Genomic DNA, 12,749 nt, shown 5'->3' with positions numbered 1-12,749 from the left:
TCTCATTTCAGTCAGTTTTAAACCAAACCAGCCCTAGTTGTGTTGCTCAGTGGTTAGAGCGTTGGCCCATGGACCAAGGGGTTGCAGGTTCAATTCCCAGTCAAAGGCACATACCTGGGTTGCAGGTTCGATCCCCGGCTCCAATTGGGGAGCTGTGGAGGCAATTGATGAGTGTGTCTCTCTCACACAGATGTCTCTCTCTCCCCCCCCCCTTCCCTCCCTTCCACTCTCTCTAAAAAAAAAATCAATGGAAAATATATCCTCAGGTGAGGATTAACAAAAACAACAACAAAAGAGAACTTAAAGGCCCACTTAAGGAATTATTCTATGTAAACTTAGCGCCCAGATGTCAATGATAAGGAGTGTGGAAAATGCGTTTTTCAGTTTGTTAAAACATAAATTCAGGGATAAACATCCTGGTTTAATTTATGGAAGATGTAACAATATGAATACTAGATTTTAATAGTGACCCACCAACAAAATGACTATCAGAATGTAAACATTTAAGATGTTTTCATTTAATACCAAAACTGTTTAAAGAAAATTTGAATAACTTATTTTACATTCACCGGAAAAGGAGCTTAGATAGTTTAAGAGCTTTCTAGGTTTGCCAAATCCCTCCTCATGCAAAAGTTTGTGATTCTAGTCTTGAAATTGAGGAAGAAAGGATGGTATATGTTCAGTATTGACTATCAATGAAAAGAAATGAAATCTTGCTAACAAGTGGTTTGCCTTAAAACCTGAATTTTCACCAAAAAGAATCAGCCATCTGTTTTAAATATTTTAAAGACTAAGCCTCTATTTGTGCTTTGCTTTGATCTCCTAGGATAATAGGAAGACAGTGATACAGTCCAGCTACACCTCAATCAAATACGCTCATTTAATTTATCCCAGAGATGCTGACTGCCAGATCCAGCTGGAAACTTCAGCCTCATCATCCCAGGATCACGAAGAAGGAGGAAGACACATCAAGGGAGAAGAACTCTTTTGTTTTGGTTGATGATGCATTTTTGTGTCCAAGAAAATATTCCTTTAACCCAAAACAGATAATAATCCTAAAGACAGAGAAAATGTATAGAAAACAACAAATTAGTGAAGAGCTGAGGACAAGTTAATGAAAGGAATACCGTAGAACCCTATGGTAACAAGAATATTGTTTAATAGTGCAGTTAAAATATGAATCAAATTATATACTCCAAAACAGAACTCTGAAAAATAAAAGTGTGATATAATAGGCAAGTGCTAAGCCTGTCTTCCAAAACTGGTATTAAAAGGGGTTCTGCCATATATGTTTAGTGGGGGCTGAAGGTAATGAACTTGATACATTCTAGAAGGTGCATTGGATACTGACTGGAGCTAAGATCAGTCTAGGAAGTCGATAAACATGAATGATATCAGGTTATAGGATAACCTTGTTAGGGTACAGAGGAAATTAAAAGATTAAAAACAGCTACTACTGATGCACAGCACTTCAAACAAAATACATGTAATGTTTCTTTAGGGTAAAACTCACCAGTTTTTTATTCAATAAATATTCACTGTGCTCTGTAGAATCCTTTATTTTCACATGACTATAAAAAACAATCAAATTGTGATGAAAATTTTTTGCACTAAGTGCACGGATATTTTTATTGTCCAGGAAGAATGTTTAAGTCATAAATAATACCATAAGCAAGAAGACTAGCTCTTCATATGTTAAATGCTCATCATCAAGAAAAAACTCATGGATTTGAGAGCATATGTTCCAGAGATATTTAAAACACCATAATTTCAGTCTAAAATTAATCAAGTGAGTCACAGGACAATATCACCTTCAATCACTCAGCGGAAACTACAAAAATGAAGACTGTTCCTGTGGAACACTATAAATGTGATCTTCAAAATATATTGAGAAAGGTCTCTTCCACAAATTACAACTCACTCGTGTGGCCTAAGAGGTCTCTGCGTTCAGAGAGCTCAGGTAATCACTAAGTCTGTCAAGAAGTACTTAGGCCCTAACAGGTTTGGCTCAGTGGATAGAGTGTTGGCCTGCAGACTGAAGGGTCCCAGGTTCAATGCCAGTCAAGGGCATGTACCTTGGTTGCACGCACATCCCCAGTAGGAACATCTCTCTCATTGATGTTTCCAACTCTCTATCCCTCTCCCGTCCTCTCCATAAAAAAATCAATAAAATAAATTTTAAAAAATAAAATAGAAATTGTCTCAAAAAAGAAAAGAAAAAAAGGAGTACTTAGAGAACCACAGTGCAGAAGTAGTGGCTTCTGCTTCTTTCTGTTGCCTGAAAATCACCCCATGTCAGAAGAAAAAGTCCCCTGCCACTATGGGATGCTTCTTAAAGGTAATTAGGTCTGACTTCATATTTGTGGATAACTTTCCACACCATGATACCTTGGAGTGATATTGATATTGTTCAAGCAGTATTGGTAAATGTGGCAGTTAAAAAAAAAACGCACTTTCATTTTTTTTTTTTTTTTGGACCTGCAGATTTAGCTGTTTTGGAAAGCAGTTGCTTCTTATTGAGGTTTAAACATAAGACTGCTACAGTGACATCACACACACACACACACACACACACACACACACACACACACACACGGGACTCTGCTGGGCTTTAAAACAAAAAACTATGTGACAGAGGATTTGAGATACTTCCAGGCTGGTGACCAGTTATCAAAGAAATGCTAGTTAGAAATACATATGTAAATTTACCTGGAATACCCATGGTGTACCTCCTGGGGGCCTAAATGCCCTAATGGGCCAACAGGAGGGCAAAGGCAATTATCTCAAAGGAATCATATCAGTTATAATACTTCTAATGCAGTAAAATGTGTTTATAAGAAAAAAAGTAGAGCTCTTGGGTCCTAGCTTCCAAAATGACCAAGAAGTACTCTCACTCCTAACTATTAAATACAATCCAAAACAAATGCCTTACAAAAATCATACCAATATTAGCTTGTTTATTTCTGAGGGGAAAACGTAAGATAGGAAAAAGGGAACATTACAGCGAGCCTCCTTTAGGCTGCATAGGTCTCCCCTACTTTCCTCCCTAAGACAGCCAGGCGGATGGTCTCTAACTGCCTTGAGGTTTTCTTAGAACCAAAAACAACTATTCTTTTCAAATTCTCCTATGAATAAACTATTTTTTTAAAAAGATGATAACAGAATTTTTGTATTCTATGCTCTAAAAGGGTGTTGGTAATGGCTAAATCAAAAAATACCTTGAGACAACTGAGAATGGAAATGTATCACACAAAAATTTATGGGATGCAGCAAAAGCAGTTCTAAAGGGACGTTCATAGTGATAAATGCTCCTAAAGAAATAAGAAAGTCTCAAATAAATGTCCTTACTCAAGAAACTAGAAAAAGAAAAAAGCCAATTTAGTAGAAGGAAGGAAATAACAAAGATTAGAGCAAAAATAAATGAAACAGAGATTTAAAAGACAATAGAAAAGAACAATAAAATTAAAAGCTAGTTCTTTGAAAAGGTAAAATTGACAAACCGTTAGCTAGACTGACCAAGAAAAAAAGGGGATGCAAGTAAAATCAGAAATGAAAACAGAGATTTTATAAATAATACCACAGAAATACAAAGAATAATGAAAGACTCCTATGAACAATTATACACTAACAAATTGGACAACTCAGAAGAAATGGGTAAATTCCTAGAAACATACATTCTACCAAGACTGAGTCATGACGAAATAGAAAATCTGAACAGACCAATTACAAGTAAGGAGATTGAATCAGTAATCAAAAACTTCCAACAAACATAAGTTCAGAACCAGAAAACATCACTGGTGGATTCTACAAAACAATAAAAGAAGACGTAATACCAATCCTTCTTAAAGTCTTTCAAAAAACAGAAGAGGAGGGAATGCTCCCAAATCATTACCCTGATACAAAAACCATACAAGGACACCACAGGAAAAGTACAGGTCAATATCCTTGATGACCATACATACAAAATTCGTCAATAAAATATTAGCAAACCAAATTCAACAATACATTAAAAGGATCATACACTATGATCAAGTAGAATTTATTCCAAGGATGCAAAGGTGGTTTAACACTTGCAAATCAGTCAATCTAATACATCACATCATAAAAATAAAGGATAAAACTATATAATCATCTCAACAGATGCAGAACAGACATCTGACAAAATGCAAAATCCATTTATAAAAACTCAACAAAGTGGGTATAGAGGGAAATGTTCCAACATAATAAAGATAAGCCCATAGAGAACAAGTGTGAAAAGTTGGAAGTTTTTCCAGTTCAGATCAGGAACAAGAGAAGGATGCCCACTCTTTCCACTTTTATTTAACACTAGAGGCCCGGTGCACAACAATTTGTGCACTCAGGGGGGTCCCTCAGCATGGCCTGCACCCTCTCGGAGTCCGGGACCCCTCAGGGGATGTCCACCTGCCGGGTTGGGCCTGCTCCCCGGGGGATTGGGCCTAAGCTGGCAGTAAGACATCCCTCTGTGTCAGCCTGGGAGCCCTCGCAGCTGTCAGCCCAGCCTGTAGCTGAGCGGAGCTCCCCCTGTGGGAGCACACTGACTACCAGGGGGCAGCTCCTGTGTTAAGCGTCTGCCCCCTGGTGGTCAGTGCGCATCATAGCGACCGGTCATTCCGCTGTGAGGGTCAATTTGCATATTACCCTTTTATTACATAGGATAGTATTAGCCATGCCAGAGGAATTAGGCAAGAAAAAGAAATAAAAGGTATCCAAATTGGAAAAGAAGAGGTAAAAATGTCACTATTTGCAGATGACATATTACATATAGAAAATCCCAAAGACTTCATTAAAAACCATTAGCATAAGCAAATTCAGTAATGTTGTAGGACACAAAATCAATACACAAACATCTGTTGCATTTCTATACATTAATAATGAACTATCAGAAACAAGTGAAGAAAACAATCCCATTTAAAATTACATCAAAATGAATAAAATACTTAGAAAAAAATTTAACCAAGGAAGTGAAAGACGTATGTATTGACAACTACTAGTCATTAATAAAAGAAATTGAAAGACTTACAAAAATGGAAAGATATTTTGTGCTTACAGATTGGAAGAGTTAATATTGTTAAAATGTCCATACAATCCAGAGCAATCTATAGATCCAATGCAATCCTATCAAAATTCTAATGGCATTTTCCCCAGAAATAGAACAAAACCCCCTTCAATTTGTATCGAACCATAAAAGACCCCAAATAGCCAAAGTAATCTTGAGAAAAAAAACTGAGTCACCAGCATGATGTTCTCTGATTTTAAACTATATTATAAAGTTATAGTAATTAAAAATATATAGTACTGGCATAAAAACAGCCACACAGATGAATGAAATAGAATAGAGAGCCCAGAAATAACCACACATAATTAATTTCTGACAAAGAAACCAAGAATATGCAATGTGGAAAGAAGAGTCTCTTTAATAAATGGTGTTGAGAACATTGGAGAGCCACATGCAAAATAATGAACCTGGACCGTTATCTTATACCCGTGGTCGGCAAAGTGCGGCTTGTGAGCCACATGTGGCTCTTTGGCCCCTTGAGTGTGGTTCTTCCTAAGCCTTAGGAGTACCCTAATTAAGTTAATAACAGTGTACCTACCTATATAGTTTAAGTTTAAAAAATTTGGCTCTCAAAAGAAATTCCAATCGTTGTACTGTTGATATTTGGCTCTGTTGACTAATGAGTTTGCTGACCACTGTCTTATACCATACACAAAAAATTAAATTAAAATAGATTAAAAGACTTGAATGTAACACATGAAATCTTAAAATTCCTAAAAAAACAAACAAGTAAAACCCACCATAAGTAGTAAGCTCCTTTGACATAGTAGTAATTTTTGGATTTGATGTTAAAAACAAAGACAACAGCTCTAGCTAGTTTACTCAGTGGTTAAATTATTGGCCCACAGAAGAGGGGGTTGCGGGTTTGAATCCTGGTCGGTCAAGGGCACATGCCTCAGTTGCAGGCTCAATCCCCGGCCTGGATTGGGGTGCATGCAGGAGGCAACCGATCCATGTGCCTCTCTCACATTGATGTTTCTCTCTTTCTCTCTCCCCTCCCCTACTCCTTCCACTTTCTCCAAAAATCAATGGAAAAATATTCTTGGGTGAGATTAAAAAACAAACAACCCAAAAAAACCCAAAGGCAACAAAAGTAAAAAACAAAGTGAGACTACAACAAACTAAAAAGCTTTTGAGCAGCAAATGAAACCAACAAAATGACAAAGTAACCTACTGAATGGGAAAATATATTTGCAAATAAATATCTGATAAGGGTTCATATCCAAAATATATTAAAAACTCATACAATTCACTAGCTAAAAAACAAACTACTTGATTTAAAACTAGGCAGAAGATCTGAATATACACTTTTTAAAAAATGTATTTTTACTGATTTCAGAGAGGAAGGGAGAGAGAGATAAAAACATCAATGATGAGAGAGAATCATTGATTGGCTGCCTCCTGCACGCCCCACACTGGGGATTGAGCCTGCAACCTAGGCATGTGCCCTGATCAAGCAACCATGATCTGCAAAGGCACTGTTTTAAAGGCTTTATATTACCTCACCTAATCACCCAACAACCCCATGAAGTAGGTATATTATTATTCCCATTTTACAAATAAATAAAGTTAGGTAATCTGTTTCTGAAGCCCACATTCAGATCAGGACCCTGAAGCATCCGAATGAGATGAAAAGGCAATCAACTCAGAACACTGATTCAGACAATGTCCAAAGGAAGCTGATTGCTCTTTTAATCTTCTGTAAAGCTCAACATGTATCTGTTCTTATGAGCCACTCACATTTGTAGTTTTTCTATTTGAATTATGCACACTTTATATTAAAATAGAAGTGTGGGTGGGTACATAACCATGCAATGAATGAAAGGACATAGACACTCTATGGTTTAGCTGGCCAGTTTGAGTACTAGCCCCTGCATATCATATTCTCATTCTTAGTGCCTTCCTTCAAGTTGGTTCCTATCTAAAATTATTTTTCTTTTCCCTTCCATTCACCCAAACATTCTCTAACCTCCAAGATCCACTTCCTGTCCCTTCCTAATCTCTGAAGTTCCAAATTTCTCACTAGATTCCTAAGTAGTTGCATTTATAAAAAAATATCAGTAAATCAAAACAACAAGGTACCATCTCACACTCGTCAGAATGGCTATCATCAACAAATCAACAAACGACAGTGTTGGCAAGGATGCAGAGAAAAAGGAACGTTCATGCACTGCTGGTGGGAATGCAGACTGGTGCAACCACTTTGAAAAACAATATAGAGTTTCCTCAAAAAATTAAAGACGAAACTCCCATTTGACCCAATAATCCCACTTCTAGGAATATATCCCAAGAAATCAGAAACACCAATCAGAAAGGATATATGCACACCTATGTTCATAGCAGCACAATTTACAATAGCTAAGATTTGGAAACAGCTTAAGTGCCCATCAGCAGATGAGTGGATTAAAAAACTGTGGTACATCTACACAATGGAATACTATGCTGCTGTAAAAAAGAAGGAACTTTTACTATTTGCAATAGCATGGATGGACCTGGAGAACATCATACTAAGTGAAATAAGCCAGTCAGAGAAAGATAAATATCACATGATCTCACTCATTTGTGAAATATAATGAACAAAATAAACTGATGAACAAAAATAGAGCCTGAGGGGGAAAAACATTTTAGAATATAATAGAAGTAATCATGTTAATTGTAGAATTTTAATATTTCCTACAACTTTTGTGATATCATACTATGTTAGTTTTGGTAAGATTATTATACTTAAAATCCTTTTTTTCTTGAAATATGAATGTTTATTGCATGTAATATATTTAAGATCGTTTTTCTTGAATAATTGGTGTTTACTGTATGTAACATTATTATATTTGAAATAATTTTTCTTGAGATATTAATGTTTATGGCATATAACATTATTATATTTAAGAACATTAAAAAAATATTAATGTTTATTGCATCTAAACTAAAATAAAATATCCACACACAAAAAATCAGTGAACTGATGTTGGAAATCCACTTAGGTTCTATTTAGTAAAGAAAGTTTCTTACTGGTAAAGGCAGTTTTATTTCCTCACACAGCAATACAATTCGATTCAATATCCAAGGAACTAGACTGCTCAGTGGTAGATTCCTTTTCTTTTTGGTAAGGTACACTGGGAAAAGCACGGAATATATGGAGTCAGTCCTGGGGTTTCAATGTCTGCTATATGTTATGTGTGTAATCTTGGAAAATTACTTAACTTCTGTGAACTCTGTTTCCTCTTTTATAACATGTTCTTAGGACGGCTATGAAAATTAAATATAAGACAAGAGATATGAAAGTGTCACCCATAATAAGTGTTTAATAAACGCTTCTTTTCTCTCTCCCATTTATCTGCCACTAGAATACTCCTGCTTCTTGAATTCTACTGGCTTTCCTAAGCTTTCCAGGAAATAAGTGTCTTGCTAAAATCTCTGATCTATTTCTGAAAATAAAAGGTCAAATTATTCCTTGCCTATTGTGTCAAAAACTAGTCCTGGTATTGGTCCAAATGATTTAAACCATTGGTCTAATAAACAATTTGGACCATACTGGTAAAATATTCTAATTCACCACCCCATTCAATTGTACAAGATGACTTAACACCTCCCTTCTACAGATATATTCTCTAGAGACTTAAGAGACTACCATAGTGGTACTAATGCAATAGGATAATTTCATGATGTTTCAAAGTGATAAGGACAATTCAACTAGGACAGACAAAAAAAAGGAAATGACCAAGGAAAAAGAGACAGTTGTTTTAAAACACTTGTCATAAAAGCTTGTATTAGCATTTATATCACCTCTAATTAAAAAAGAAATGTTTCAAAACATACTGGTCCAAATCTTGTTTTGGGATGCTATAGTGCTGAGCTAATAGGCATGCAACACACTTCCAGATTTTAGTCAGTGGAGTAGTCTTATACCAAAACCAACTGCCAAGTCCCTGGGCAGGTACCTCCTTCGTTTGTGTGGTCTGGCACCAGTGTATACAGTCTCCATAAGATGAAGCTCAGAAAGAGCTACTATGCTCCAGGCTCCTCTTGATGGCTATAAACTACAGGTTATGAGAAGGAAAGTTTCTACCTTAAGGACGTTAAATTAGCAGATAGAAAAGATTTCTGAATTATTCTCAACCCCCTTTTATTTAGCATCTGTTAGGAGCCAGATTTTATCACTTAATTATGACTTTCTTTTAAATTCTCAACATTTCTCAACAGGTCTTTTGCTTCTAGACATTTTTCCCTTCTACCCTTTCAAAACTTCTTGTAGTAGAAATGCTGATATTAAAGCTCACGGCTAATTAAGTCTATGCTCTTGGTTTCAATGTAAACTTTACTGTTTCTTATCTGAATTTCATGAATTTAAAAGTTAATTCTCTATATATTTAACGAGAGCTTGCTCTCTACTAAGCATTGTTCTACGGGAATACAAAAGCAAACACTGCTAAGTCCCTGTCCTCATGGGATGTACATTCTTCTGTAAGGGAAAAATAAGAAAGAAGAAAACTCCAATTCAATTCAATTCAATCCAATCCAATTCAAGTTAATCTCCTGTATGTTGAGGAATTTTTTCCTTTGGAAAAACACCTTGAATTTTATAAAGGAATGACCTATAAAAGAAATGTAGTCAGTGAAACTTTCTTTGAAAGAATGTGCTGTAAAGCAACCCTCCTAAGACACATAGAATGAAGCAAGTATTACTTCAAGCTAGAAAAAGGGAGAGTCCTTCTCTCCCCTCAGCCTATAGAAAACCCATGTGAAATGTTTTGATGTTAAGTTTGATAAGTGAAATCACTAATTTCAAAAGTCAATAATTTTGTTAAAATCTGTTCTCATATACAGCCATACCACCCTGAATGCGCCGATCTCATCTGATCTGGGAAGCTAAGCAGGGTCAGGCCTGGTTAGTAGTTGGTTGGAAGAAAATCTGTTCTCTGTCGAATTAGCAAAGAAACAGGTGAAGGAAACTAGATTGCCAAGTCAAGACTTCTGCAGGGGGCACGCATGTACTTTTTTAGATACAACCTTATATTTATAGCTCATTTTAGAAAATCTGAAATACTGTATCATAGAAACACCACCTATGGCCTGTGTGCCAAGCCAGCTCAGCCAAGGGTTCGAAAGCTGAGTGAGGGCAGTGAAGGATGAAGAAATGACAGATAGAGAATAAGCTGGGTCTTCAGGGGTGGGCAAACTTTTTGACTCGAGGGCCACAATGGGTTCTTAAACTGGACCGGAGGGCCGGAACAAAAGCATGGATGGAGTGTTTGTGTGAACTAATATAAATTCAAAGTAAACATCATTACATAAAAGGGTACGGTCTTTTTTTTTTTTTTTTAGTTTTATTCATTTCAAACAGCCTGATCCGGTGCTGGCCGTAGTTTACCCACGGCTGGTAGGTGGATCTTCCTGTGCCTGGCTGAGGCCACAGAGAGAGAGATCCAGAGGCAAGTTGAGCCTTTATTTTATAGCCAGAGGTAAACAAGGTAGTGGTCGCCATAGTTACAATGTTCTTGTGAGTTTCACTTGTTTTGGCAGCACTTGCTGCACCTCCCACAGCCCATTAGCTACCCAGATAAGATCTAGGGAGCGTCAAAAGGTCAAGCCTAATTATGCTAAGAGGACTGTGCCCTCTAAGATGGGACTTGTTTGTGGCTTTGCCAACAGGTCAGTCCGAGGCTTAACCCTATAGCCGCGCCCTACAGGCCTGCTAATTGCAACTGCAATGTGTTAAACCAATGGTTCTCAACCTGTGGGTCGTGACCCCTTTGGCGGTCAAATGACCCTTTCACAGGGGTCGCCTAAGACCATCCTGCATATCAGATATTTACATAACAGTAGCAACATTACAGTTATGAAGTAGCAACGAAAATAATTTTATGGTTGGGTCACAACATGAGGAACTGTATTTAAAGGGCCAGAAGGTAAACCAATGGCAATTAATATTTTGATGAAGATCAATAGTGCATAATTAAAAAAACAAAATCGGTAGCATTTGAACTCCTATTAAGAGTTATTCTACTATAGGAAAAGAGAAAGAAAAAGGGAGACTTCAGGAACAAATCTATTTGAAGGCTTGTTCATTTTTCAGTCTTCTAGTAATGTTACCTATGGGCCTTGTTTCCTATAACATTTTCTTCTGGTTGGCTAGAAAAGGGTGTGCAAATAAAATATAATCCTGTCCATGTTCATGTATATGGAGGAGGTGCTTCCTGCTAAGGCAGGCCAAGAAGTTTGTATGTTCTGTTAAAACAGATTAGGCAGGTTCATTTAGAGGAGACTGGTCAACTACATCCAGTGAATCCAGGGAGTGCAAGACCACCAATATGTGTGAACTATTAATCATAGTTATTATTTTTCCTAAGAAAAGGATTTCCTTAGTCAAACCTCCAGGGTATGGCCCCACATGCTTCACGACAAATAAGTACCCCTGTACGATGTAGACTAGTTAAAAAGAATTAGCACACTGATTTTCTAAGCTTTAGCTTTGTCTGGCATGCAACCTTCTAACCCAAAGAGCTTTTTGGGTGGTATTGTGAGTTCACCTTCTTTCAGGATAAAGTCATTTGAAAAGCTTCTCATCTTCACAGTATATGCCCTATTCCCCAACTTACCTCATTATCCTTCTTGGCTGTTTGCTAGTGAGAGATCTACACATGTCCCCATCATTTTGAGAAGTATAACTCTAAGACATAGACTTTTCAAGGAGAACCAACTCCAAAAGAGATCACTAATAAGCATGGGCAGTGAATCCAGGGAGTGCAAGACCACCAATATGTGTGAACTTATTAATCATAATTATTTTTCCTAAGAAAAGGATTTCCTTAGTCAAACCTCCAGGGCATCAGATCAAAGGGAGATACTGCTACAGCTGGACTATGTTTTCTAGCCAAATGGCTCAGAAAGGAGAATCTAGACAGTGTCCTGGCAACTGTTTGACCCAGCAGCAATCCATAACAGACAGGAAAAAAATTCTTTAGACTAACTTGTTAAAAAGGCTTTATTTACTTCTCCTTATTTTTAAGGACAGTTTGAGAGTGATGTCAAAATGCTAGGGGATATTGTTGGTAGGCACTCTATAAGAATTACTGACACTGAGAATTCAGAGCATCTATATATATATAAAAGCCTAAGCAACCTTTCAACCATTCAACTGGTAGCTATGATGTGCACTAACCACCAGGAGGCAGACACTCTACACACAGGCATGGAAACATGGAACAGACTGATGAATTTCAGAGGGAAGGGGGGAGGAGCGAGGATGGGGAGAGATTAACCAAAGACCTTTTATGCATACTAGAGTCCCGGTGTATGGATTTGTGCACTGGTGGGATCCCTCAGCCTGGCCTGCAGGGATCAGGCTGAAACCAGCAGTCCAACATCCCCCGAGGGGTCCTAGATTGCAAGAGGGCGCCGGCCAGGCTGAGGGACCCCAATGGTGCACAAATCCATGCACCAGACCTCTAGTTCTTCTATAAATAGAAACAAAAGGTTGTGGTTCACAGTACAGATTGCTTTTTTTTTAAAAGATGATATATTTAGCCGAAACCGGTTTGGCTCAGTGGATAGAGCGTCGGCCTGCGGACTGAGGGGTCCCGGGTTCGATTCCGGTCAAGGGCATGTACCTGGGTTGCGGGCACATCCCCAGTGGGGAGTGTGCAGGAGGCAGCTGGTCGATGTTTCTCTCTCA

The 12,749-nt window shown here is 37.5% G+C and overlaps 1 protein-coding gene across 16 annotated transcripts in view; it reads right to left on the bottom strand.

The window, feature by feature from the left end:
• ERC1 (ELKS/RAB6-interacting/CAST family member 1) overlaps positions 1-12,749 on the bottom strand; it is a 524,562-nt gene that overhangs the window by 85,986 nt on the left and 425,827 nt on the right. The gene's annotated exons all lie outside the window — the stretch shown is intronic.

Source organism: Myotis daubentonii, chromosome 2, assembly GCF_963259705.1.
Source record: "Myotis daubentonii chromosome 2, mMyoDau2.1, whole genome shotgun sequence".
In the NCBI taxonomy this organism is placed as follows: Eukaryota; Metazoa; Chordata; class Mammalia; order Chiroptera; family Vespertilionidae; genus Myotis; species Myotis daubentonii.
This window is presented reverse-complemented; position numbering and strand designations above follow the sequence as displayed.